Here is a 27,804-nt window from a genome sequence, read left to right on the forward strand (position 1 = left end):
TTTTATTGACAATTCATAAAATTAATAATTTCTCATTGATATTCCTTTTCCTGTTAACACTATAGTCGCTCATGGCTTCTAAAATGTATGTATAAATCGGTATTTTATTGTAAGTTACGGATCTAAAGTATCAACAATTTTTTTTTATTCTAATTTGATCGCTATTATATTATTCCCAGCAGATGGCGTATGCTGTCATCCGTTACGTGCTTTGCAACAGTAAACTAACGAAATTATAGCTTGAAATAAACATTATGTGCTTTGCCTACAGTTGACTCTATCGAGAATGTACATTACAACAACCAAAAAAAAAAAGAAAAAAAAACGGGAAAAAAAAGCAAGCTACAAACTTAATTGTTAAGGTTCGCGTGTAGCGTGACTCTTGCGCGAGGCTTCTTATCAATTCTGTAGTGCGTCCCTGAAATAAACATCAGCCAGTTTTGAAAGACACGTGATAAATAACTTTGTTATTGTTAAGAGTACAGCAATGTGACAACCAAAAAGGAAAAATTATGCACAGATATTATCATGCTTAACCACCTTTTTTTTCCCTATTTTATTTTATTTTTATCATTGTTTGCATTTTTTTAAAAAAATTACATACTCTATCTATAATAGCTTGAATAGGAAAAGGGGTGTAAAAAGTTTATTTTCAATATATCTCGAATGAAAGTTGAAGTCATTTATTGCTTAAATATAAAAAAATAAAAAATAATAATAAAATTACCTCCTTGCTTCATATACACTATGCAGGAAAAATTATCTGTACACCGAACTCTGTTTTCCATTTCTTTCTTTTTTTAAATAAATTTTTAATTCAGAAACAGAGCGTGTTATATTTTCGGTCATATTTGATAGAAAACTTTGAAATAGGACGAAAAAAATTTCAATTAGCGGATAAAATTAGACAAAGGGTTCTTATGATTTAAACTGATGCAACTAGTCAGATCCTATGGATCAGTCCTTTGATAGCTGTTGTTCAGTTTATACCCAATTTATTTTTTTCCTGTTTTTTATCGTTACTACACAATTTTATAATTTTTTATTTATTAATTCAATAATAATCATTTATAAAATAAAATAAAACTGACTTATCACTACCTTTGTTGATTTCAGGTTCATTTTTATTTTATTTTATTTTTTATTTTTTTTAAATGTTATGTCGTTTTCAACAATGAATTGCTACAACGAAATCCACTTGCTCTAAGATTAGTCGTCAGTATCTCAGCATTTTTGACCAACTTCGTCCTGCGTGGAAAAGCGTGCAGTATGTGGCACGCGCTGCAATAGCACGCGCGCGGGTCATATTTTTGTTCTTTTTCCCCTCTCTTTTTTAGCACGTGTTTGACGCGTGTCTAAGTACGCTAGTGCCAAAGCCCCCCCCCCCCCCCCCCACACACACACTACTGGGTATGTGCACGAGAATACGCGAAAACCTATTAAAATAGAAACGAGGTGGGGTGCGAAATAGGGTATACGAGAAGGTTGAGGGGGGGGGGGGCATGAATTTCCCGTTCGGGACACGTGTTCTGAACACTTCATTTTGACCGAAAGTATTTGACCTCTAAAAGTAGGAATTTGCTGCTCTTAGGACAAAAATTGGTATTTTGATAAAAATAAATAAATAAATAAAATGACGATTTTCTTTGTTACATTCAACTGGCATTTATTTTTAACAATACTACTACATTGCTCAATTATTAACAAAATAATAATCATCAAAATAAATATTCACACGATCTTCAGACATTGGGAGAATATAGTTTCAACAATTCAGAATCATATCTTTTCTTCTACGTGCATATGGGATTCTTGCAAATAACAGGTAATAGTAGAATTAGTTAATTCCAGATTTTCCAGAGGAAATAATCACGATTCTGAAAATAAAAATGTGTATTAGGAATTTCCAACATATTTTCAATAAAACAGAAACTAAAAACAGAAATCTGCAATATTATTTTTTTTCCTTGTCACTTTCCGAAGCATGACGTAATAAATGAAGTCATGTGATTCTAAGTTTTCATGTAAATTAACATATTCAATAGTTATGCCACCTATCGGTAAAACAATATTCACATTTTTAGATCGACATTCAAATTCACGATATTTAAAAGACATTTTTAAAAATTCGTCAACATTATTTCAGATTATTTTTTGTATATGACACAATAATTTACAAAATGAAATGAATTCATTTTTTTAAAGAAAATGTGAAGTGATTTATAAATGAGAAAATTAAGATGGCATTTTGGAGGCTTCTTTTAAAAGACAAAAATAAGGATAAAAGTAAAAAAACATGGGGAAAAAATGAAAATATTTTTTATAGAAAAAGTATTTTTTTTACAAAAATTTTATATGCTACTTTTTTATATATGAGGGACATATATTCCTTTATATATATATATATATATATATATATATATATATATATATATGTGTGTGTGTGTGTGTGTGTTAAAGATACCAAGTAATTTTATAAGCTGGGTTTTAATCCTTTTTCCCAAGTATATATATACTTATATATATATATTATTATATTACTTAATATATATATTATTATATTACTTAATATATATATTATTATATTACTTAATATATATATATTATATATATTAAGTATATATATATATATATATATTTCAGATCAACAAATCAAAATTTCGGATTACCGGTTATATATTCCCGTGGTTTCTCAACTACCTATTTTAAAGTAAAAAATCTTATCATGAACAACCCTATTTGACAAGAGCCCACTTTATTTTTTCCCATATTCCATAATTTTTTAGCCTTTTCTGGAGTATGCTTGCTTAAACTTCCTACAAGACACTCAGTGATGAAACATACACTTTTTTAAAGTTATATGTGAATTATTACAGCATTTCTATATATATTTTGTGAGTTCAACAAACTTCATCATTGGCCTGTAGAGTAAGATAGGCTGAGAGTCAGCAGATAGTAGGAGAGGAAATAAAGATAGAGTGCATAGTGGTAGAGTAGGTAAAAGAGGTCTCAGTTGACCTGTTTTAGCTTTTTGCCCCCCAGGGTCGCTTCTAAAACGGTCGTTGATTTTTCACTTTAAAAAAAAAGGAAAAATCCTAAAAAGGAAACATGTAACAAAACTAAGAGAGAATAAATTTGGAGAAGGAATGGAAAGGTAAACTTAGAGGTGGAGGAAGGATCTGGCCCGAGTGATGCAGCTCACAAGGAACTGCACCGCCTCGCTGTAAGCCTTCGCTGCTCGGGTTCTCAGGTCCTCCCCCACCTGTGGGAGCTAAAAACCAGTGAAGCTGAGTACAGAAATCCACAAGGTGGTTACTGTTCCTTTCTTTTGTTGTGGGCCGTTATGATTCTTTTGGCCACCTCACTTCCCTTGGCCATGTCTAGTTTGCAGAGAGCTATGAAGAACGCCGAGGCTGCCTCCTCGTCTAAATCCTGGGCTACCTCTACTTGCTCAGGGGTGATTTTGCTGATGTCATCAACGAAGAGGTCACCCCATTTTGCACTGACGATGTCGGGTCCATATTTCCCTTTGAGGAGGAGTTCAGGCTCTCCTACTTTATCTATTGCCTCTTTAAACTTTTCTGCTACCCCGGGCATACCTCTAAGGAGATGTTTTAGAGTCTCCCCTGCTTTTGCATGAGGGATTTCTGGGTGTTCGGTTTCAGATACTTTTGCTGTTTTGAGATTTATCAGCTGTTCTTCCTGCGGACTTAATGGCCGTTTGGAAGTTTTGGTGTTCGTCTCCATCTCTACTTCAGCCTCTTCTACTGTATCTGAATTGGCGATGTCCATATTGGCAGTGGTAGCTCCGCTTTCGTCCGTGGGAGTTACCATGATGGTTTCTGCATTGTCAATCTCTTCTGTTGGGATCGTATTGCTGGTCTCTGCAATTCTGGTAGGTTTCCCTCCCTTACGGGACCTTTTCGTTGTCTTAGACATGGCGGCATGATCAGGAGTGGCCTCAAGAGGCGGAAACTCTTCCTGTGTTGTGACCTTTTCATTACTTGGTTTTGTTGCTGATGTGATTGCACCACCCATCCTCTCTGCGAGGGTTCTGGATGGGCAGGTGTCGACTCTGTGGTCAGTGACCCCACATTTCAAACAAGCTGCCTCACATTTTTCTTGGTTGTGGCCAATTTTTAGGCAGTTCTTGCATTTTATGCGAGGGCAGTCTGCCCCAAGATGATTGAAGGCACCACATCTAAAGCACTGCTTTTTGACGCCTGGGTAATTTACCATTACCCGGGCAGATCCTATGAGGACAAAGTTAGGAACTTCGGTCCTCATTTCTACGAATTCTGTGTAAGAAAATGCCACGTTCAATCTCCATTTGCTACCACGAAGTAATTTACTTATATATTGAGACATGTATATTTTTATTTGCTGTGTTTTTATAGCCGTATAACTCATTTTTTTTATTCAGAAAAAGCAAAAATATTGAATAAAATAATAGCGGATATTATACATCCAGTTATAGTTTATAGCTAAATATAGAAATAAGCTTAAAACGTTTCGAAAATTTACCAGAGAACTTATCAGATGTTTGAGAATATAACCTCGTCATTGAAATTGTTTGATTTACACTGCTTAAACAATGCAAGTTCTGACCACCAAAATAAAAGGCCTAGAAGCCTTTTATTTTGGTTGATTATGTTTCACTTGCCGAATACTGTTTCGAACAGCTGGTTTCTCATATTTTTGAAATTTTTTAAGTCTCTTTCTATATTTGAATATAAAATATAGCTGGATATATAATCTTCTCTAATACAGTATCTTAATTATGTCAAATTAAAGCTTTTGAACTGTGTATTTTATTTTAGTAATAAACAACTGAAATTATTTTATTTTAACTGAGTTTTAACTGAGGCTCGACTATTGCCGTTACCTAGCCATGACTAGAGCTTTTAGCTCAACAATAACACAGATTTTCTTCATTCAGATGACGGAATAAAGAGTCAAGGACTCAGTCCATCTCCCATTTACCGTTCTCTTATTTTTAATTTTTTTAAAATAATTTTTTATATTTGTTTTTGGTTAATTGTGTTTTATCCTGTGTTCAATGTATCTTTTCTTATTCTCTTTATCTTTCTTTCTTTTTTGGTTAATGTTTTACTTAATGTAAGCTCTTTTGCTAAATAGCTTCTTATATAAGCCTTTTTTGGACAGCGAGGAATATCTTCTTCTCTTAATATTAATTAACATAAGCAGGAAAAATTCAATTAAAAAACTTTTTTTTTTTTTTTTTTTTTTTTTTTTTTTAAGAAACGGAATCGTTTGGTTTAGGTTACATAAATTAAATTAGGGCCCCCGCTCTCGCTCTCTCTCTCCTCTTGTTTTTGCTACAAATTTTAATCATTCATGAGTAGCTAAATTCTGTAAATTCTGTAAACTGAAAATTTTTCTATTTTTATGTCAGCATCAATCAAATGCACTTCTAGACATCACAGTGATTTTCTTATTGTCTGTGAGTAGGCCAAGACTACAGTGGCACTCCCCCCCCCCTCCCCATCAGGAGAGGAAAGATGGAATGTGGCAAAGAAAGACATCGTGATTATTAGCTCGACAGCTACGTAGGGACAGTAGTTTTTTTTTTTTTGGGGGGGGATTTTCTTGTAGAACACGATTCCTCTCTAAACATCTACTTATAATTTTGTTCTTGCATTATAAAACCTCCCCATTTCCACTGAGAATTTTCCTTACGATATTTAAAGCACATATACAAAAGGGTAGTGGTATAAAAAATGCTTTGCATGCAAGAAAATCAGTATAATTTATATATTTCCAGTATGAAGACCACATGATTCTAAACATAAACAGATTTATTACTCTTAACAATAGACCAGACACATCTTCGAATGCTTGCACATGTCGAAGTTCTTATAACATCTGTTATATGTAAATTAATTTTTCAATCTTTATTATTATTATTTAGTTTAATATTTTTTTTTTTTTATGTTTAGAGACATGTGGTCTTCATGCTGACAATTAAAGAAAGATTTGCTAAACCATAGAAATATTGGTCATCAAAGCAGTATAATGCTTTGGTCTTTAAAAATACTGAATGCATGTTTAAGAGTAAACTGAAGCCTCTTCACTTTGGTCTCTTTGGGCGCGCTCATGCTAACTGCAAAGGCGTTTCCTCAGCCAATGTCATTCTCAGATAAGGTAAAAACGAAATACTGGAATTTTTAGGACAATTTTCTTTGTACAAATATATGTAGTGAAGATGAATAAACTCATGTATTATGTGCACATATGTATAATATAAACCTTTTTGTATGAATAATAAAAATCGATTGAACTGATGAATAGATTTGTTATTATTATTGCTAGTAGTATTTGAATACTTCCACAGAATCTAACACATCAAAGCAGATCTTCACTTATCAAACCTTTCTTTAAATTAATGTATTCACGATGTGATATAGCTACTTATTCTAGTGATCATTCGGGTTGTTTAAAGTTTAAACCCCAACCAACATGAAAAAAAAAATGCCTTTGGTAATCGTATCCATGCTCATCCTTCAGAGATGATTTTTTCTCCCCTCTAACCGTGTGTTTTAAAAATTCCTCTGCATATATCTTATAAAAGCCATTTACTAAATTGTATGTCTTTCTATCATATATTTACATATGAAATAATTGTTCCGTTCCCTGATTATTACTGACTTATAAATGCCTGATTATTCGATGTTTCATGATTGATCTCCAAAGCAAAGATCCCGGATGATCTAACCTTTATTCAGTTTAGTACTAACTGGACTAAACCATTACATTTTTCCAAGTTAGATTGGTTGGTCTATTTCCACAGATTCAAGTTTTGATTTTTTTTTTTTTTTTTTAATTGCAATAAGTGGTAAAGAAAGCAAGTAATTCAGAATTGCAACAATTTATACAAAAATATTATTTAAAAAAATCAAAAACGTTTATGCATTAATTAAGATTTTATGTGTTCATAAATATTAATAAACGATCTCTAAATAAAACTTAAAAACAAAGAGGCATTTCTCAGGTTGGAGAAGTTTCGAATTTCTTTTGCTGAGTCTCATGAGAAATATCAACTCTTTAATTATAAATAGTAGTTATTAATTACTTATTAGTAGTAATAATGATGATCACAGTAATAGTTCACAGTTACGAGGTCATAATAATCATATATAATAATGATAATAATCATTCCTAAAGCGATATTAAATGTAATTATTAATAACAAACCGATCATAATTTTTTAAAGACATACAGTTTGAATATGAGTCGATAAAAAACATCTTTTTATGAAAAAAAATAATAATTCAGTTCCTGTTGAGGATTCGGAATACTATGTTATTAATAAATAATGCAAGTTCACACAAAAATGGAGTAAGAAAAATGAGTGAAAGCATTTAAAAAGAAAGTATCTGAATTTCCAATGAATATCTTTCATAGAATACGGCAATGTCATATTGAAGGAGGGGGGGGATTAAAACTTCGAAGAGATGGCTGTTCTTTAGGTTTAGCTCACCAGTAGCCAAGGTCGAATTTAAGATTGGCAGCCTCTAAACTTTAACTTTAAAGAGGTCTCTCTACTGAGTAAGTTTTAGGGTATCTATACTGAGGCCCTAAGTTGTAACTTGTTCAGCTTATGTGTAAATCTGGTCCTGCATGTAGCACAGCTGGAAGGTTCACATCTTCTTTTCCATACTCTGATCGGAAATACTCCGTCATTGGAAGCGCGGAATATTTTGTGTGGAAAAAAGGTGTAGGGACTTTCCCCAAGCAAAAACAGGCAAAATGCCTAAACAATGTGGAATATGTAAAATTAAACCCGATCGAGTTAACTTAGTTTTAGAGAATCCAACTTACTCAAGGGCAACAGGCCTTTCTGCCTAATACATATGAAAAAATAAGATATAATGCTCATGTTTATAAGTTTTATAATCACTTTGTTAAGTGGTAAGGCTTATAAATAGACACTGGATTCTATACAGTTTTAAAGCCTACAGAAAATTTATTTCTCTCCATTTTCATACCCAAACTTTGTTCTTATCTGACACAGATGTGTAACTCATATATTAAAATGCACTAGTAATAAAAGGGATAATTATCGTAAAGTAAATGCTAACTAATTTTAATAAATCTGTTATTTTAGAGGAATTTTCCTATCGAGTGTTCTGTGTAAGATTCATGCAAAAATACTTGAGAAGAGGCTAAGAAAAATTGTCCAAGGGAATAAGTCTGAAGTGGATTCGGTCGAAGTAAACATTATAAGGATTAGATTTTTACTTTAAAACAAATAGTTGAAAATTATGGATTATAAAAAGAATCTGTATTTAAGTTTCGGTGATCTGGAAAAGGTATTCGACATGGTGCCAATAGAAAAATTATTCAAAATGTGCTTACTGTTATAGAGAAATATTTAGTTTATTTTAAGTTGTAAGTCAGTAGTTAAACATGAAGGAAGATGGTTTGATGTAAAAATAGGTTTAAGACAAGGATGCACATTATTTCCACTTTTATTCATCATCTATACAGATTATGCATTGTGAACTAAAGGGACATTAAACTTGATATCAAAAAGGGAGATGATATCATCAGCGCTTGTCTTTATGCAGATGATCTTATACTCTTAAAATCTGATTTAAAAGTGCATAACTCCTAATCCAAATTGAATAACAACGGTAACAAATTTGGTGTGAAAATCAACAGTAAGCAGACAAGGTAATGAAAATGGAAGATACATGGAAAATATCAGCTGCATCCTGATACTACAAAATAAGTAAAACATTTCAGCTATGCGGGCACAATTTTTAGTGAAATAGACAACAGAATAAGCAATGCTGAGTTGGGGAGTCAAAATGAATAAATTTATATGGAATAAGAGAGAAATTAGTCAAAACACGAAATTAGCTATATACAAGACAGTGTTCAAACCATTTTTAACTTATGGATCTGAGAACTGGGTTAGAAATAAAACACTTGACAAAGACATGAGAATGCTGATAGGGGTAGCTGACGTTTTTAGCATTGACGATGTCTGAATAGAAAAAAATCTGATTTGATCTGAAATAGTATGGCTACTTAAAGAGAATGATAAAAAAAAAAAAAAGTTAGTAAAATAAGTATCTGATGCCAGACAAGAGACCAAGAGGAAGAAAACATCCAAAGTTGAGGTGTATTTAAGTAAAGACCTCTCTAAAAATTAGACGATCCCGAAAGATCGCCCAACTCAGTTTATTATATTATATTATATCTCTATCCAGCATGGGAGCAGACCCAAAAGGAAGATCCAAATTTGAGGAAGAAAACCACCAACAAATCTTCCCAAACAATTTGGGAAGATTTGGATATTCCTTATAAGGACTGGCTTAAAGGGGCGAAGCAAGAATGCTTTTCATCTTCCCCGTTATCTGTATCTGTAGAGGACAGTGTAGGGATAAGGTGTTATTAAGCTATTAAAGCTCTGATCATGACAGGAGGGTAACAGCAATAGCCGAGCCTCAGTTAGGACTTCATGGGCTATAGCATTGCCATCCATTACCCTCCAAGGGTATTGGATCACTACTAATTATAATTTTATTATTGTTTTTAAATTATGGTGTATTATTGTTTTTATAAAAAAATTAATTTTTAGCTTATTATAAAATCATTTTAAGTAATTTATTTTATATTAAATATATTTTCATAAAAATTTAATTTTTATTTCTAACTTATTACTAGAATTTCAGCTTTATTGGTACTTCAGTCCTACCCATTGACAAGAATAATATGTTAAAGAAGTGAAATTAAAAAGAATAATCAACATGATAAAAAAAACGTCACCAAACGTCATTTCCTGAAAGAATGACGTCACACTCATCAACTCTCTTCTGTATCTAACTGGCTATGCAAGAGAAGTGACAAGCAATCGATAGAAACTGCTTGCTTTCCTTTTTACAGAGAATTGTTCCGAATGGAAGAAGATGCCTTTCTAGAAGAAGATGAAACAAAAATCAATAGGCATCTTTAACTTGCGCAAGCGAAGAACGCATATTTATGCTTGTGTGCGTGTTTCTTTTCTTGTTATTTATTTATTTTCTTTTTTTTTTTTGCGTTGCGTTTACCAAACCGCTGATCAATTATTTAAAAAAATAATCATAATAATTAAACTTTTGGTGTTGGAATAATAAAAAAAATTGAAGTGTGTGTGGGGGGGGGTGTTTAGAACATGGCTGAATTCCCACATAAGTTAAAAAAAAAGCCGTATTTTAAAAAATTAATCAATATTTATTTACAGAAAAGAACTCGTTGACCAGTCATCTCTTTTATAGAGTGACGTCTTAATTTTGTCTTTATCTATAAAGGATCTTGCTTGTCATGGTTTAATGATAGATGAAGAGGTCAGTTAACCCTTTTAAAAAGAGATGACAAAGTCCTTGATTCTCCCCCCCCCCCCTCAGAAACAAAAGGGAAGCAGGTGACATACTATTATAATGAGATCTCCGGATCATTTAGAAAGTTCAAGGACACAATACATTCGGTTATCTGTGATCATCTTGATGCCATGTTCCCTGGTGTGTGAAGTTTACTGAGGCAATTATAATCCATCCATCTTCTTATCTTGTATCTGTATTTTTCTTCATTTAAAACCCTCTCAAAATTGTCATCTGACAGACAGCAGAACATGCTAACATGTGCATTGTTTTAACCTCTGGATAGAGATCTTTGATAATCCTTGTAGTTCATTTAAAATTCCATTAAACTAACTAAGCATTTAGTAATCGGTTACGAGGAAAGGTCAAAATAGTGTGGGAAAAATATCTACGTTCACAGAACGTAGGGGCAATGAGCGTAGCGTATAATCAGACAATTTCAAAAGATAACACATTTAGTACACCATGATAACTCTTGAAAACATTCCAATTAAATGTAGTTTTGAGGTCGTGAGAAATATAACAGTGTTACGATATAACACACGACTGAGTTCTACTTGACTCCTCATGCGAAAAAGGCTGATGTTACGGCATTTGTCTGTTCGCATTTTGACATTAGTCACACTCTTAGAGTCAACAGCGGTTTATCACTGCGTCTGAGAAAAAGAAAATGTTCGTAAGAATTAAAACACTATTGACATGCTTATGAAGGGAAAAAAATTAATGGAAAAACAGCAAAAATATTGCAACTTGAAATGAATATCAATAAAAAGGAAGATAATAAATATTCCTTATTTTATATTACTTAAAAGGTAGAGCTCTGCTTAAGAGTCTATATATTTGCTTTTTATTAATGTTGTTGATTGTTTCCGTGTGTCGACAGATCCAACAGCTTGAAATAGGTCCAAGTTACCGTTGATGTCACTAGGACCAATAATTCCATCTTTTATTCAATACCAAGGGAACTCCTGCTAAAGGTTTCGAAAGCTCTTGTTTTCAAAACTTTTGGAATTTCAATTAGCAATCATTGTATAAGAATGGACAAGGTAAGCTACACGATAACTAGCTACTTTATGGTGATTGGTTAAATAAAAATTCGAAATATGTTCTTACCCTCCTATCGCAGATGGCAGTTGCTGTTTGCAGCATCTGCCATCAAGTTACTATCGCTTAAGAATTGTAGCCAATAATGATAATTTTGTGTAGACTTTATTTGCTATCCAAAGACATTTTATACAAACTCCTTCAGATGTCAACTTTTTTTTAGGGGGGGGGGGGAGGAATTGGCGAAATAAATTTCACGTAACCTTTTGATAATGTTTTAATGTAAGGATGTAAATAAATAATGAAAACACACGAAATTTCAATAAATATATGTGCATTCTAAGAAGACACCAACCTCATAGAAAAGTTCTTTCAACAAAGACTTGTTGCTAATTATGCTAATTTCAAACTTTGTTTGATTTGAAATTAGTTGAACATGGAAGACGACCTATTCTACAAGGCCAATTTCATTATTAATAAAATTCATCTTATTCAGAACACATAAATAAAGATAAATTTTAATAACAGGTGTATAAACATCATGCAATATAATAAAACATTCCTGAATTATATGTAATTAAATGACTAAATCTCAAGTTACTTTTTAAGTTAAAATTTAATTCAATATATATATATATATATATATATATGTATATATATGTAATTACATTCCAAGAAGACACTAACCTCATAAAAAAAGTCTTTCAACCAAAGAATTGATTCATTACATGTTGGCCTTGCATTGACTACAGCTGAACTGGCTATCCACAACCAGCTAAGTCTACACAAGAATGGTTTCGATATATCCTAAACAAAGTAAACTTATTTTAAAAAGGAATAATAACAGTAATTTTATTAAATTCAAATTAAATTTAAAAAATAACTTCAGATATAGTCTTTTAATTTCATATAATTGCTGGAGTTTTTTATTGTATTGCACGATATTTATACACCTGTTATTAAAATTTATCTTTATTTATGTGGTTCTGAATAAGAATAGCGTAGAATTAAAGATTTTCTTTATGATAATTTTTCAGTTTATGGAAAATATTAGTAATTGATTATTCCGCTAATTAGACTTCAATTACACCTCTCACTCCCTGAATGATAACAAGAGCAAGCATGAATTTCAAGACCAGCATTCGCCCCTGCACGGGTTGCTAACTCTCATACATTTTCTAAGGATGACCCCTTGTTATTTTTCCCATTCCTGGTATGTACTGAAAAAAATGTTCAGCAGTACATATATTTTTTAAAGAAAATTTACTAGAATATAATTTTATTTTCTATTCAATATGAAATATCCATATAGATATTTCACAGAAATATTAGGAAAATAAATTATTTTCTTTTTCTCCTCTGGAGGGCTACTCCGAAATAAAATAGTGTCGATACTTGTACAGTATAATTAATAGAGCAGAACATTGGCCTCTAAGACCTACCAATATGATATTTTATACATTGCTGTCTAATATTACAATATCTTTGAGGGGAGGAGAAGCTTGGAGACAGCTGGATTCAGGCCAAACAGTGGCTGTCAGGATCAGATTTTCACTTTAAGACAAACAATTGAGAAATCATTGGAATATAACAAAGATCTGTATTTAAGTTTCGTAGATCTGGAAAAGGCACATGACAAGGTGCCAAGAAGAAAGTTCTTCAGAACCCTCCAGTTGTATGGTGTCAATGGGGCATTATATCAAGCAATACTTAGTCTCTATTTTAGTTGTAAATCAGCAGTTACAATTGAAGGAAGTATAGGAAGATGGTTTAATGTTAAATCTGGTGTGAGACAAGGATGTACATTATCCCCTCTCTTATTCATTATCTATATGGATCACATTATGAAGCAAAGCGGTATTAAACTTGATATAAAAATTGGCGATGTTAACCTTAGCTCTTTACTTTATGTAGATGATGTCATACAACTAAATAAATCGGGCACGTCTGCAAGATTCCCTGGCCAAATTGAATAACTCTCTAATAAATTTGATATGAAAGTCAGTATTAAAAAAGACAAAGACAATGAAAATAGACAGAAACATTGAAAACATCAACTGCATCCTGAATGGAGAACCTATAAAATAAGTCAAACATTTCGGCTACCTAGACACAATTTTCAGTGAAGATGACAAAATAGACAACGAAATAAACAAAAGCTGATATGGTTCGAAGTTAGCTGAATAAATTTTTATGGAAGAGGAGAGAAATTAATCAAAGCACTAAACTAGCTATATACAAAATAGTGTTCAAACCAATTTCAACTTATAGATCTGAGAGCTGGTTAGATGTAAAACACTTGATTGGAAATATGACTTGTTCAAAGACTGGAGAACACAGCATTCTATTCTTCCAAGGAAAATATGAGCATCATTTGTATACACAAATTGGAAGAATATGATACTCTCTGGGAAAGATTGGGAAGGGGAAGTGAACAGATGGCAGTATCATGTTACAAACGAGGATATTAGAAAAGAACTTAACATCGGTAGCAATTAATTCAGGAATGTGTTAGCAGAGCTAATCTTAGGTGGTTTGGTCACTTAAACAGAATGGAAATGAGAAAATGAGCTAAACAAGTGTTCTTAGGTAGGATGGCAGGAAAAAGACCCAGAGGAAGGCCAAGATATAGTTGGATTGAAATAGTAAAAATTGCTTTAGAAGACATAAATACAAGAGAAAATTGGAAACAGCTGGATTGAGGTCAAATGGAGGTTGTCAGGATCAGATTTTCCCTTTAAGACAAACAGTTGAGAAATCGTGGAAATATAAGGATTTGAATTTAAGTTTTGTAGATCTGGAAAAGGCAATGACATGATAATATCGGAATGTTGACAGATAACAAGCTAATCTGGAGGGAAATTGTTGATGTCAATTTTCATAAGATTTTTTTTTTTTACTATCATAAGATCCTACACACCCCCTGAGGGTAGATATCAGGAATTTGATGACGATAATGTTTTGCTACTTGGACGGCCGTTTCTTGGATTCATTTGGATGCTCATAAGCCTATCTAATGTCGAGTGTATTTAGTATGAGCTTTTAAATTTGCTATCTCGAGATGTTATTTAGAAAACAGTTTTAAATTTGTAATTTCAATCCAGTATGACACTAGCGGACTGATTTCTGCCAACACTTGAAAGAGTATAATTGCCTGAAGTAAAAATTCTTTAACATAGATTGAAATAAATATTTTATTTGTTTCACATGCCATTTGAAATCGATAGTGGTGCCACCTTATATTAACATGTTATTCGACCATTTTGAAACTTTCAGGTAAACTTAATGGCCTCATCAAAAATGGTTGTATGTGCTAATATACAACCTTATGAAGACCACGAGTAAAAACGACTCGGTACAAAAAAAAAAAAAAAAAAAAAGGGGGGGGGTTGTTTGGGAATAAAAAGAAAAAGCACCTCGTATTTGATATCAGAGTACAAATGTAACAAAACTTTCAAAATATACATCAAAATATCTCCTGAAATGGTTTTAGGTTGATTATTAAACTATTTTATGTAGAGCCCCCCCCCCCCTTCTTATGGGAAAAGTATTTCGTGCTATGTAACCAGTCACGTGTTTGTAGCCAGTATAAATTGGAGGAATACGATGTTCCCAAGTCAATGCAACTGTGTCCGGGTGAAATGGCTGCGAGGAGGAAACTGACGGAGTTTGAAAGGCGATGTAGTAGGATGCTATGTTGCAGGCTTATCTATTCGATAAACTATCGACAATTGGATCATCCCAGGTCAATATTCAGTGATACCATACTGAGATGGAAGTGCAGGGAGTCAACTGCAAGTAATACCCCCAGTGGACAACCCACCATACTCACGGAACGTGATCATAGGGTGCTACAAAGGATAATATGTAAAAAACACTTCTTCGGTCGACACGTTAAATGCAGATTTAACGTGTCGATTAAGTTCTGCGCATTGACTAGAATCTGCACAAAAACATGGTAGAATCGCAAAAACAAGACTGTATGGTCTTGGCGTCGGATCTCTGTTTGTGGTGCCACGAACATTGAATTCCGAAAAGTATCTGAACATTCTGTACAATTCAATGCTTCCTACTTTTTTTTGGCGTTTCTACGAAATTGATTATTGTCTCTATAAGCAAGACAATGCACCGTGTCATAAGCTGCTGCTGTAACTGCGTGGTTTGTGGACGACCTCCACAGAGCCCTGATCTCAATCCTATTGAATATCTGGAACGTCGAGTGAGGTCAAGGGAAGTCTGCTCCACAACAGTGCAGGACCTCATTACATGCCTACAGAAAGAATGGTCCAAAATTCCCATCGCTATCGTAGTTTGTGGAAAGTACGTCCAGTAGGATTGCTGTAGTCATCGCAACGAAAGGAGGTCCTACATTTTATTAAGATGGGCGCCATGGCTTTTGTTCCTCACACTATGATGTCCAATGACTTCTTTCCAAGCAGTGTATACACAAGCATAAAAAATATGAACCCTTCCATAATCCTCATTGAAAATACATTGTTAACAAAAGAGCTAAATCGTTTACTATTTACCTTCATGTGCATTTCATCCGTGAGAATATCCAACATACGATTAGAAATCGATTATAAGTAATGAATGAAAGCTTTTATTGCAAAATTGGCGAAATTCTTTCTATGCATTATTCTCAACATTCTTCTTACTAGAATTATGTATAAAACGTAAAATTATGTATAAAATATTCATTGAAACGTAATATTTATTAAAACTTCAAGTTTAATATAGAATATTTATTTAAATATGGAACACCTATTTATTTTTATGAAATAAATAAATTCAACAAGTAGTTGAGTTGGCATCAATGGTAGCCAATGGAGTATTAAGAGAAGCTCGGCTATTGGGGCCACTATGGAGTAGTCTAGGGATCGTCCGAATTTTTAGAGTTGCCTTTACTTAAACATTGGCTATTGCCGTTACCCAGCCATGGTTACTTGGTATCAAGAAATATGTAATTTCTGTAATGCCTCGTTACGTTATATTTATTTATTTTAAATATTTAGAGGTTAAAATGAATGCTTATTTATTTATTTTTTTTTTTAAATATGGAATGCTTTAATACACCAGTGATATACATTAGTATGGTGAGTGAGATTAGACAGTACCGAAGAAGTCTAGCAACTAAATACAAAATTTTCTTTTTCTAATAAAGAGGAGGGTCTCACACCGGGCAATGAAATTCATCTACTAGCTAAAATGATTCTGCCAAACTAGCCGGCAAATATCAATAAGGAAATAAAACAAATTATAAAATCAATATAATAGCAGACGCAATTTTTAATAAAAGCTTCTTATGAGCCCTGGTTTGATATTTTAGCCTGGTTGATCGAGTGCTTATTGTATCCGTGATTTTTTATTTTTTTCCCCTCCAACATGATGTAGGAGATTAGTGAATCATTAAGCATTAGATGAATTTCGTCGCCTGATGTGAAATAAATGTGTTGCTTATTGGAGGCCTGAAGTGGTTTAAGAATGTTTGTTCTAGAGCCTGGTTTCCAGATTAATCTAATCCTTAAGGCATTCACGATATTATAACTATATAACCATTCGCTGTTATTAACGGGAGTAAAAAAAAAAAAGTGATATTTTTAAAAGAAATAAAGGCATTTAAAAAAAAAAACGGTCTTAATGAAGGTATGATGATTCTTTACAGCAAAATATCGTGTCGTGATTTAGTCCCATATGGTGATGGCCGTAATCCTATCTCTTCCAGTACATGCAACACTATGAAAGCCTTTTTTTTTTTTTTAACTGCATATGCTCCAGAGGGTCATGCTCTTCATAATAGCCATGATTAGTGACGTCATCTCCTCTTATATGTGTCATTAGGAAGCCTGTCACGATATTAGGGTGAGTATAAGACCGGTAGATATAAAACTGTTTTTTTCTTCCCCACTAACGAAAAGTTAAGGGTACAATAACATCCCATCCAAGGATGGTGGGAATATTTACTACAAAAAAAAAAAAAAGGGCAAAGAATAAAAGAAAAACAGAAAGACACTCAGAGAACATTTATTTATGTGACCATGATGAATATCCCGTAGTTCGATCTTGCTAATTTGAGTTTAAGACAGATGTGTGATGGCGTGCATGCTTTGAGAGAGTTTATTACGAGTAAGAGGATTTGTTTGATTTCATTTGGAATGAGAATGTAACTTATGTTTTACTTCTAGCTTATAATTCAATATTTTAAACAGAATTTAAAACAGGACCAGCATTTACAGTTAATTGATTTACATTTAACAGAATTATATATTTATATAATATGCAGATATCTAAAGTATATATTTAAATATTCAATATTTAATGCTATATAGTGGATTTTTTTTGTTCGAAAAGAAATATTTTTTTCTGAAATTTTATTCATTTAAAAACTCATTCACATTGAATTGCATAACTCTGTGAGGCAGTCATCTTCTTTTGTTTACGTACGTCGGCCTCTGTTCTGCCACCTGGTGATAATTAGATGAAACACTACATTTTACAATATTAAAATTCATTCAGCCAATAAAATTGCTCTAATTAAGAATAGAAATATAATCCTTATAAGGACTGGCTTAAAGGGGCGAAGCAAGAATGCTTTTCATATTCCCCGTTATCTGTAGAGGACAGTGTAGGGATAAGGTGTTATTGAGCTATTAAAGCTCTAATCATGGCAAGAGGGTAACAGCAATAGCCGAGCCTCAGTTAGAACTTCATTGGCTACAGCATTGCCATCCATTACCCTCTAAGTCTATCTATTCTATCTCCGGTATTCTCCTCTCCTAGAAATATTCTCCTCTCCTATATTCTCCTCTCCTAAACGTTAACATAAAATCTGAAAGGCTTAATGTATAAATAAAAAAATAAGGTGTAAGATTATAGATAACAAATATATTTAAAGTTAACATAATAAATAACCATAAGAAGAGAAAATGTTGAGAATATTATAGATCCATCTATATTTTTATAATTGAATATAGAAAAGTTTACTTCTTTTGAAATAGCTCTATACTTTACGAACTTACGATAATATTTTAGTATTCTGATAAGGATAAATTTTCTCGTAAAATATCATTGGTAGAAAACTTCACAGAAAAAATATTTGAGATTACAGTACAGTAATAATATAAATAGTGTTAAAATAACAAAGCTTAGCACTAACGTCTTTATTTTTTATTAAAGATACTTTAATAAAAAATACCATACTTTTTACATTAATTCTATCCTTCTAAGAAATGAAACAGTAAGAAAGAACCTGATGTAGCCGGACTTAATTCTTCACTATGGGTGCAGAAAGTGGAAATAATTTAAATGACTTAAACTTCACCCCCCCCCCCCCACCTCCCTTTAGTTATTTGGAGTAAATTTAATTCCATACGACTTTTATTTTTATAGTCATACATTTTTCGAGTAAATTTAATAAATTTGCATCCCTAAAACAAAATTCTATACAGTGGATATCTCGGTTAGGGATAGAGAATTTGGATTCAACATTCCCTGCGACTTACGACTAATCATACTTAACGATGTTATTTCGTTGGACAAGTATATTACTGCTGGCTTCAAGACATGTTATTTAGGACATACGTTTGCTCAGGCTATTGAGGGTGAGGAAGCCTCAAAGACTTTTGGAAGAAGTTTAATATCTTGCATTACATAAAGAACATAAAGCGGAGTTACGCATCTGGTGAACATCCTTAAAACATCCTTTGTTACAATTACTGAATTTCAAGAATTAGTTATTGATTAGCCTTTCCTGCCCTCCTCCCAGTTGAATCACCCAATTAATAAAGCAGTAGTTTAGAAGATTTACTCATTTGTACTATATGTTTCAGTCTGATTATTTTGCGCACAGAAACATCGTACATCACGTTTTTATTTGTACAACACAGCACTGTATATAGTAACTTTTATGTTATAATTTGCACTTTATATTATTTCAGTATAAACAAATAGTAAACTTAGTTAGAAATATAACAAAACAGACTTACACAGTTTAACATTCAGGTATGTTAATACACACAGTAATTTCCAACTTATGACCTTTTCGATTTACTCCAGAATCGTAATAACGTAAGTCCAGGACTAACTAATATAAGATAGTCTAAATTTTAAATTTAATAGCGATTTATTGGGATTTCTGGTCCTTAAGATGCAATGATGTACCTCGCTATCAGAATTGATGAACTGGTATGATTTGGATCAGAATTAAGAGGCCCCAAGAACAATCAAAAATAAGGAAAAAATAAAATTAATTGAAATAAGAAATATGTAAAGTAATTTTTCTTTGGTTGTTCTGTCTTAATTATCATTAATCCTGAAATGCTTTTTTTGTGACTCGAAGGAGAGAACAACTCTAAACTGATGCCACAACACCGAGTCAAAGTGGTTTCTTTAAAGCAGATTAGGAAAATGACTCAGATTAGAAATGCATCTTAACGAATTTTAAAATTCCTAAAATTGTTTTAATATTGAAAGTCCTATTTGTATTAGAACAGGATAACTTCTTTATTTTGGTCGATGAAATGTTTAATCTTCGAAATTCTTAAATTTTAGTTAATATTTATTACAATTTTCATTAATAAAATTTATTATTATTTTTTTACTTCGGGTTATAAATCCTAAAAGAATATAAAGGTTTTTTTTTTTTTTTTTTAGGATAATCTCATCGACAAATGACTGTAAACCTGAGAATTTCATCTGTTGAAGTCTCCAAGCAGGAGGTTTCGCATCGGTCGGTGAAAATCATTTATCTTCTAAAAATTAAATTGAAAGATTAAACATTTAACCTAGAAATTCAAAATATTTTCTTGAATTAGTGAAGTAAAAGTAAGTAATTAGGTAATTCATGGAGTTCGTACCTTTGATATCCTAAAGTGACTTTATGTCTTTTAGCGGAAAGGGGGAATTGAGACAGCCTTCCAGTGCGTCCCCGCCAGTGATGTTACACTTGTGGTACATTGCTGGTGCTTCAGACAAAAGAAGCCCCAGAGATGTAACATGAAGCATGATCTCTAACCAGGCGCCCAAAGGTACCAGGCCTCCTGGACCATTTGCAGCAACATCAATACTAATATTATTTTGTTATGATTTTTTGAGAAGAGATGTGATCGCTTTTATCCCTCCTATCTTCTAAATCCTTGAAGAAAGAGGGAATGTGAAAGACCAAAAACCTGCAGTAAACTATTCTACATTAGCTGAGAACTCAAAATGAAGATTGGCCATTATCATACATAATGAGGAGATTTTTTTTTAAAGGTATTTTTTCTTATCCCCCCCCCAACACACACACACACACATGAGGTTGCAAAATATAATACAACAACAACAATACCATATTTGGAGAAATGGTGAAGGAGATAAAAAGAATCTGATGTCGTCTATCAAAACTGTAAGTCGTAATTTTTGGAGAAAACAGTGGTGGAAGGCTGTTTCAAAGAATAAAGGTGAATGCTATGAAAGAGGTGGACCAAAAGTTGTTTATTTAACTTAAGATTGATGAGATCAATACTGATAAATGAATTCTTTTTCTTCAGATCTTTCCATCAACTGTTGGATACAGGCTTCCCCATAAATTTCCGGTTGTTTCTGTCCTTAGGTAATGTCTTCATATCAAACCTTTGTAGACCATCCTTCCATGTTGTTCTCTGGCAACCTTTCCTTCTCTTGGATCCGCTCAGTGTTTCATTTTTTCCATCTATCATCTGTAAATGTAATCATTCCATCACCATTTATATATTTTACAATACTTCCCGATATCCTCTACTCCAGCGTCCTCGTTAATTCTATTATTTCTAATTCTGTCCTTTTCATTTATGTGGGGCATTGTTCTCTTCAAGATTCTAAGAGCCACCCACACAGTCTATCGTTCCATTTTTCGGTGGTTGTCTATGTCTCACTTCTATAGGTAAACATTGGAATAATGCACACACATCAAATAGCCGGATTTTTAAACATACAGGTAAATCTCGTAACAGATGATATTTATATATTCAAAAGCTTTGTTTCGTATTGTGAATCTTCTACTTATTTTTGTTAGGCAAACACCAGGAGAACACACTCAATTGACATACAGAATGCACCAAGCATAGGACTAAACCATCGTACAAATAACGGTTAGAGAATCCAAGGGTGTTGGAAGGTTATGGCCACGTACGACCTGCCAACAACCATAGGAAGAATATTCAGAAATTTTAAACTCTTTATCTTTCAAGATCATTTAGCATTTTCTTTCTATAGTTTTTGCTATTAGAAAAATATTATCTGCAAAAAAAGTAAATAATGAAGATTTTTATTCCATTGATACTAATTCTATAGTTTTCCCATGCTAACTCCTCAGTACTTCTAAGGTAACAGAAAACAATTTGGATAATATTAGATCTCTTTGCCTCACTCCTTTCCCGATATCAAATTCATTTCCTTGACATTATAACTTTAATTAATTTAAAGTTATCTAATTAAAATAATAAACGATATATTAATCTGATAGACTATGCTTATAAGGTTGTTTTCTCTCCGGGTGCTCCGATATTCTTCTGACAAGCATGAAATTAATTTTGACCATATTTAATAATAGTGGAACTAACACTTTAGTTAGCTAGAATTAATAATTTTTAACCAGTTAATTATCTTTCAAAGAAATTACATGAGTGTAGGGTCCATTTTGTTACATGTTATTAAAATTATTATGATTAGGACAATGTAATTATAATTAATGTTAAGACTGATAGTAATCCTAATGAAAACAATTTACAGTTACAGTTTTACGTGAAAACAGTTAAACAGCTATTTTTGCATTTTGTCATTTACATTTTAATTTTGCAATTCATTTTTATTCACGATTCACATTAAAAATTATTATTATTATTATTATTATTATTATTATTATTATTGATCTCCACACCCTTCAACAACTCATACGGTTCTTTTGTGAGATCACATCAGATACCCATGCAACTCAACAACCTACCAAGAAAGTTAAAACACGTAGATAACTACAGAACATTAAAAAACGAACTCTGGAAAATATACCAACAAAGTTAAGAAACCATTAACACTAATATACACGTCACAAATCACTAGCATCCAATGCCTACATCCCATACATAACAGTAGCAACAACACAAATAGTGAAGGCTAAATCCCACTCTCTTCATAAAAGCTAACCCAAGCTTCGAAGTAGGTGGGATTAACTTGCCTCACTCATCTACAAGTAATCCTTATAAGCAAATGCAGAAATTTGTATGTATAATCATTCTTTCTCAAACTTAAAAAAAATAAAAAATTATACAAAATATTCTGTATAATCTTCATTGTTAATATTAGAAGAAAATGTGTTGTAAATACATAATATAAAGGCAAAAAAGTATTATTAAAAATTTTAATTGAAATCCAATGTAGGAATTGCAGCCCTTAGTGCTGAACTCTGTAAAATGATAAGATGCAATGTCACACAAGATGTTTATTGTATGTATAAATATTTTAGCAAAATCAATAAAATATATTTAATATATGAAAAAAAATTATTATTATATTTTTTTGTTAACATGCAATAGATAATGCTAAATGCATTCGCTTCACTTTTCACAATAATAATAATAAAATCGACGGGAACGATGAACAGTGAAACTTTACAATTTTATAACTTTACAATTCTGTATTAACCATGTTTACAATTCGGTACATCAGTTTAATTTCACTTTTCATTATCTCTCAGAGAAGCTGTAATTTCTTACGATCCACTTTTCACTCTAAATATATTTATAGTATGCATAATGTGGAATTCATATAACAGAATAAAAACAATCGCTGTAATCGTTTACAAATATGGTTCAGAGTTACATAAGGTAGTTAATATGATTATATTTTATTATACATATATTTATTTCCCTTTTTTTTATTTGACAAAGTGTTATCATTATCATACGGCTATTTACATTTAGACTATTCACACATTATATTTTCGGTTTAGTACAGAATGTTATATAATAATAATAATAACAATTATTATTATTATTATTATATTTTAGGTATATTTTCATGACACGATATTTTGCTGTGAAGAATCATCACATTTTCAAAAGTCTTCTATTTTTCTTTTAAAGTCATTTATTTCTTTTAAAAATATCTTTTTGGCTAATGAGGATTATTTGACTAAGCCGTGCTAATCCCACCTACTTCGAAGCTAGGGTTAGCTTTGATGAAGAGAGTGGGATTAGCATACGCTATTTATGTTTGGTATTTTTATGGAAGGAATGTAGGCGTTGGATGCTGGTGATTTGTGAAGAGAAAATAGATGCGAGTGCTATATTAATTGTGTTCGCATAGCTTCCACAGTTCGTGTTTTAATATTCTGAAATTGTCTATGTGTTTTAAATTTTTCGGTAGATTGTTGAGTAGCGTGGGTATGAGCCGGGTATAATAATAATGATAATAATAAAGGAGGAGCCACTGTATTGGTATTAAATTGAAAATTATACGTAAAGTCTTATCTTATGCGCCTCATCTTATGAATAAGAAATATGAAGGAAGGAGAGAGAGAGAGAGAGAGAGAGAGAGAGAGAGAGAGAGAGAGAGAGAGAGAGAGAGAGAGAGAGTATAATATTTAAATTTGGAAAGTGTAGTCTGAAGAATAATATGAGCATCTTTTAACAAACTCGAAGCTATCTTATCGACATTTTGACAAAAAAAAAAAAAAAAAAAAAAAACTTAAACGTAGCTGTCCCTCCTCAACTACTGAACTACATGCTTTATCAGTGCTAAGGGACTACAGTCTAACGCAAACATTGCCTTTTGCAACTCGTTTTTTCTTCTTTACAATAAAAATATTATAAGTTTAGTAGCCAGCAAAGTCTTAAAGTTTGATATTTATTCACTTAAGAATTCTAGAAGACTCTTTTCAGGCTCACGTTAATACCGATGGCGCCATTTAGATCTCACTCATCCTGTGTTTATTTCGCTCGTACTCAACCATCCGTTGCCATGGATACAGTGAAATTACTTCTATTTGAAGTTTATTGTAGTGGAGTTTATTTTGACTTAACCTGATGACCAAAGCGGTTCACAGTGCTGAAATAAATTAAAGTCAATTGCACGAGGAATCAGTAAAGCATTTTTTATTAGTTCCATAAAGAAGAAAACTGCCTTGCAAGTCATTTCCACATCCGGTCTCTTAAAAATTATGTGGGTGATCTTTCTGATCTTTCAGAAACTCTTTTTCTGTGTCTAATAACCGCACTTACTGCACATGCGCGTTGACTGATGGCATCAGGGGTTAAAGTTACGGATCAGTGACGATAGATTGGCTCCCTCTGGTCACAACTGACCTTGGGGTTGGCGGTAGTTTAGCTAGAAGCAGATGGCGGTGCAGGTAGTGAGTAATATTAGAGCGGTCGTACCTTCTTACCTGTTTTAAAGGCATTATTCGAATCCTAAACAGGCAGATAGGACTGACATCAATAATTTCATTCGAATAAAAAAAAATCCCATTTATGCAGACAGAATAAATATAATCTGTTTCCATAGCATTGGCAATAATTACAATAAAATATATTCTAAATTTTTCCGTTAAAATTTCAACATTTGATAGAAATTGAAACATACTAAAAATCACGTGATAGATTAGTTGAAATGTAGTTTTGAAACTTACATAGAAATCACGTGATAGATTAGTTGAAATTCCATCTTTTGAAACGTACATAGAAATCACGTGACAGAGGGAGCTAAAAATGTCAGTTTTTGAAACATACATAGAAATCACGTGATAGGTGATAGAAGTAGCTGAAATGTCATGCTTTTATTAGAACAACAATGCAAGTGCTGAAAACAACATTTTTTCCTAATTGTTGACAGCAATTTGTATTGTATTTAACTGGCTTGGAACAGTAACAATATATAGCATATTTTACATTTTTGGCTGACAACATATAGTAGTCTACAAAGGCAGGTTATGCATAGTCTGAATGCATTATTGCCGTTGGATAACTGGGAGGTATTATTCTTATGAGTGCACACTATATTTTTAATTGACGTATACTTTTAACAATTTTTCCGAGATGAATTTTAAACTTAACTTAAAATTATTGTTAAGTTTTAATTTAACAATAATTCAAATACGATAAAAAAAACTTACTATTTGAAAAAATAAACATTAAAAATATTATTATTTGTTAAATATTTTTAAAACAGAATAAATACATACTATGAATTTCTCACGTATCTTAAAGGAAAAAAAAAACAATATTCAGTTACGGTTTATTTCTTTTTATTATTATTTTCAGGCATTATTTTATTTATTTTTTTATAGAGGGTTTTTTTTTTTTTGTAGCAATGTTTAATACTATCTGAATTCAATCTTGGATAAGTACTTAATGCATTGCACAAGATGAAAGATGAAAGGTTTTTGTACTCCATCCCTTCTGGATAACCCTTTGAGGTAAATACTTTCTGGAAGCTCGGTCATTAGGAGGACAATAACTGTCCATTAAGAATCTGCCTCCTACCACTTGCGAATTCTTAGTGGAGTTCCGAGAACTGCCATGGGGAAAAGAGGTGTCCTTCATCTGTCGTCCCAGCTTTTTTTTTTTTTTCGCCCTTTATTAAAAGTTAACGATAGAGAGAGGGTGGCGAGATAGAGCGGACCACACAGGTGGGACGCTAAGGGCTAATGCAGTCATTCGAAGTAATTGAAAACTCTCCGATTGTTCCTAATCCGCTCAGAATTAAGAATTTTATTTACTTTTTTTTTTCCCCTTAAATATTTTTCTTTCTTCTCATTTTTAGTTCAGTCAAATAATTAAAATAATAAATAATAATAAATAAATGAAGAGTGATAAATAATTGTTGCATTTTATTTGAAAGAATAGTCCATTCAGTCAAATGTGAAAAACAGATTTGTTTACAGAGTTCTTAATAATGGCGAAATACTAGATATGTTTCGTTAAATATTACAATGACAGATGTATATTGTTGGATTTGCTAGGATTCAAACGGTAACAGAGCGAGTCTCAACAATCAAAATTAGCAAATAACAATTGTTGTGTTTTTAATAATTACAAAAAGCAAATTACATACTATAAACGATTTCGTGCAACATATAAAGAGGTAGTATGCAGTGTATCCGTTAATTACACACGCGTTATATTCTACGAATAAGAATGCACCTTATTAGGCTTATTTTATAACATTTAGAAAACAATATCGCAATTTCTGCAGTTCAGATTTTAATGTGGCTTCAAGAATACACACACACACATATATATAGTTTGCAACACACAAAGAATATGTGTTGCATATTTTAAATGTGTTGCATATTTTAAATTTAAATAATAAAGCTTGAAAAACTGATATCCCCGTGATATTTAAGAACCTAGCTCGTGGGATGTCACATAACTAAAATAATAATAATGCTTTATATCATGAAACTTTAATGAAAGGTATATAACAATAAAATCCTTAAAATTCACACACTATTATATGAAAGAAATACATGTTTAAAAGGCTATTTTTTGAAAGTATATCATTGTTTTTGTTTACTTCATAAAGTATTCCAGCATGCTGTATAATAATTTCTATCGACTGATATTTATTGTTTGCGATATTCTTGTGTGTGTGTAATTTGCAATATTTCACCAACTATTTAAGAATGAGGAACAAAATGAAAGCGAAGTCATTTTTTACTTTGGCAATGTTTCTCAGAAACTATAGCCTGAATTAAAATATTTTGGAATGGTTGAAAACCATTTCAGCCAGTGAAGGAAGGCATATTAAGTATGAATATAGACACCAGAGTAACTAATGCTGGTATGACAAGTCAACTGAATAAATGTATATAGAATTAGAGATAAACTTGATTGAAAATAAATCGTAATTGAGAGGAAAGAGAAAGAGATCACGTAGTACCATCATACTATTCTATACATCTCCCCTCGAGGGTAATATCAGCAACTCGATAAACGTTAACTTTCTTATTTCTACAAAGATCCTTTTGTATTCATAACACGATGCTTCCAGCTCATCTTTTGTTTATAACAGCAATTGAAGAACAAAACTTATTTTGATATTCTCTGTTCATTTAGATTGTTCTCAGTTTTCGAATAGAAAATGCTAAGAAAATCTTAAAATAAATAATATTTGTTTATCAATGCATATGCCGATTGTCTATCTGTTAATTAATATAAATATTAAAAATTTATAGAATGATATTTCTATATCTATTTATTTTCTTTATGGTCACACACACACACACACACATACAAATTAGTATTTGAATATATACATGTTTAATTTTTCTTAAAATCACTTAAATTTCAAATACTTCATCGAGTAAGTGTATATAGATTACTGGACAATATTTGTGTTCATTAATTTTATACTTAGT

At 32.0% G+C, this 27,804-nt stretch overlaps 1 long non-coding RNA gene across 2 annotated transcripts in view; it reads right to left on the reverse strand.

Moving 5' to 3' along the window:
* Positions 1-1,658: 1,658 nt before the first annotated feature.
* LOC150096815 (uncharacterized) overlaps positions 1,659-27,804 on the reverse strand; it is a 116,900-nt gene continuing 90,754 nt past the window's right edge. Inside the window, exons 1-3 of one of the 2 annotated variants that reach the window (XR_016549862.1) lie at positions 15,962-16,098; positions 12,120-12,239; positions 1,659-1,877 (exon numbers count right to left, since the gene is read on the reverse strand). This is a non-coding gene — a long non-coding RNA (uncharacterized LOC150096815). Of the gene's footprint in view, positions 1,878-12,119; positions 12,240-15,961; positions 16,099-27,804 lie in introns of those variants that run through there. The other variant, XR_016549863.1, reaches the window with a different exon arrangement.

This window comes from Typopeltis vanoorti, chromosome 18 (genome assembly GCF_054136105.1).
Source record: "Typopeltis vanoorti isolate ZY-2024b chromosome 18, IOZ_Tvanoo_1.0, whole genome shotgun sequence".
Taxonomy (NCBI): Eukaryota; Metazoa; Arthropoda; class Arachnida; order Uropygi; family Thelyphonidae; genus Typopeltis; species Typopeltis vanoorti.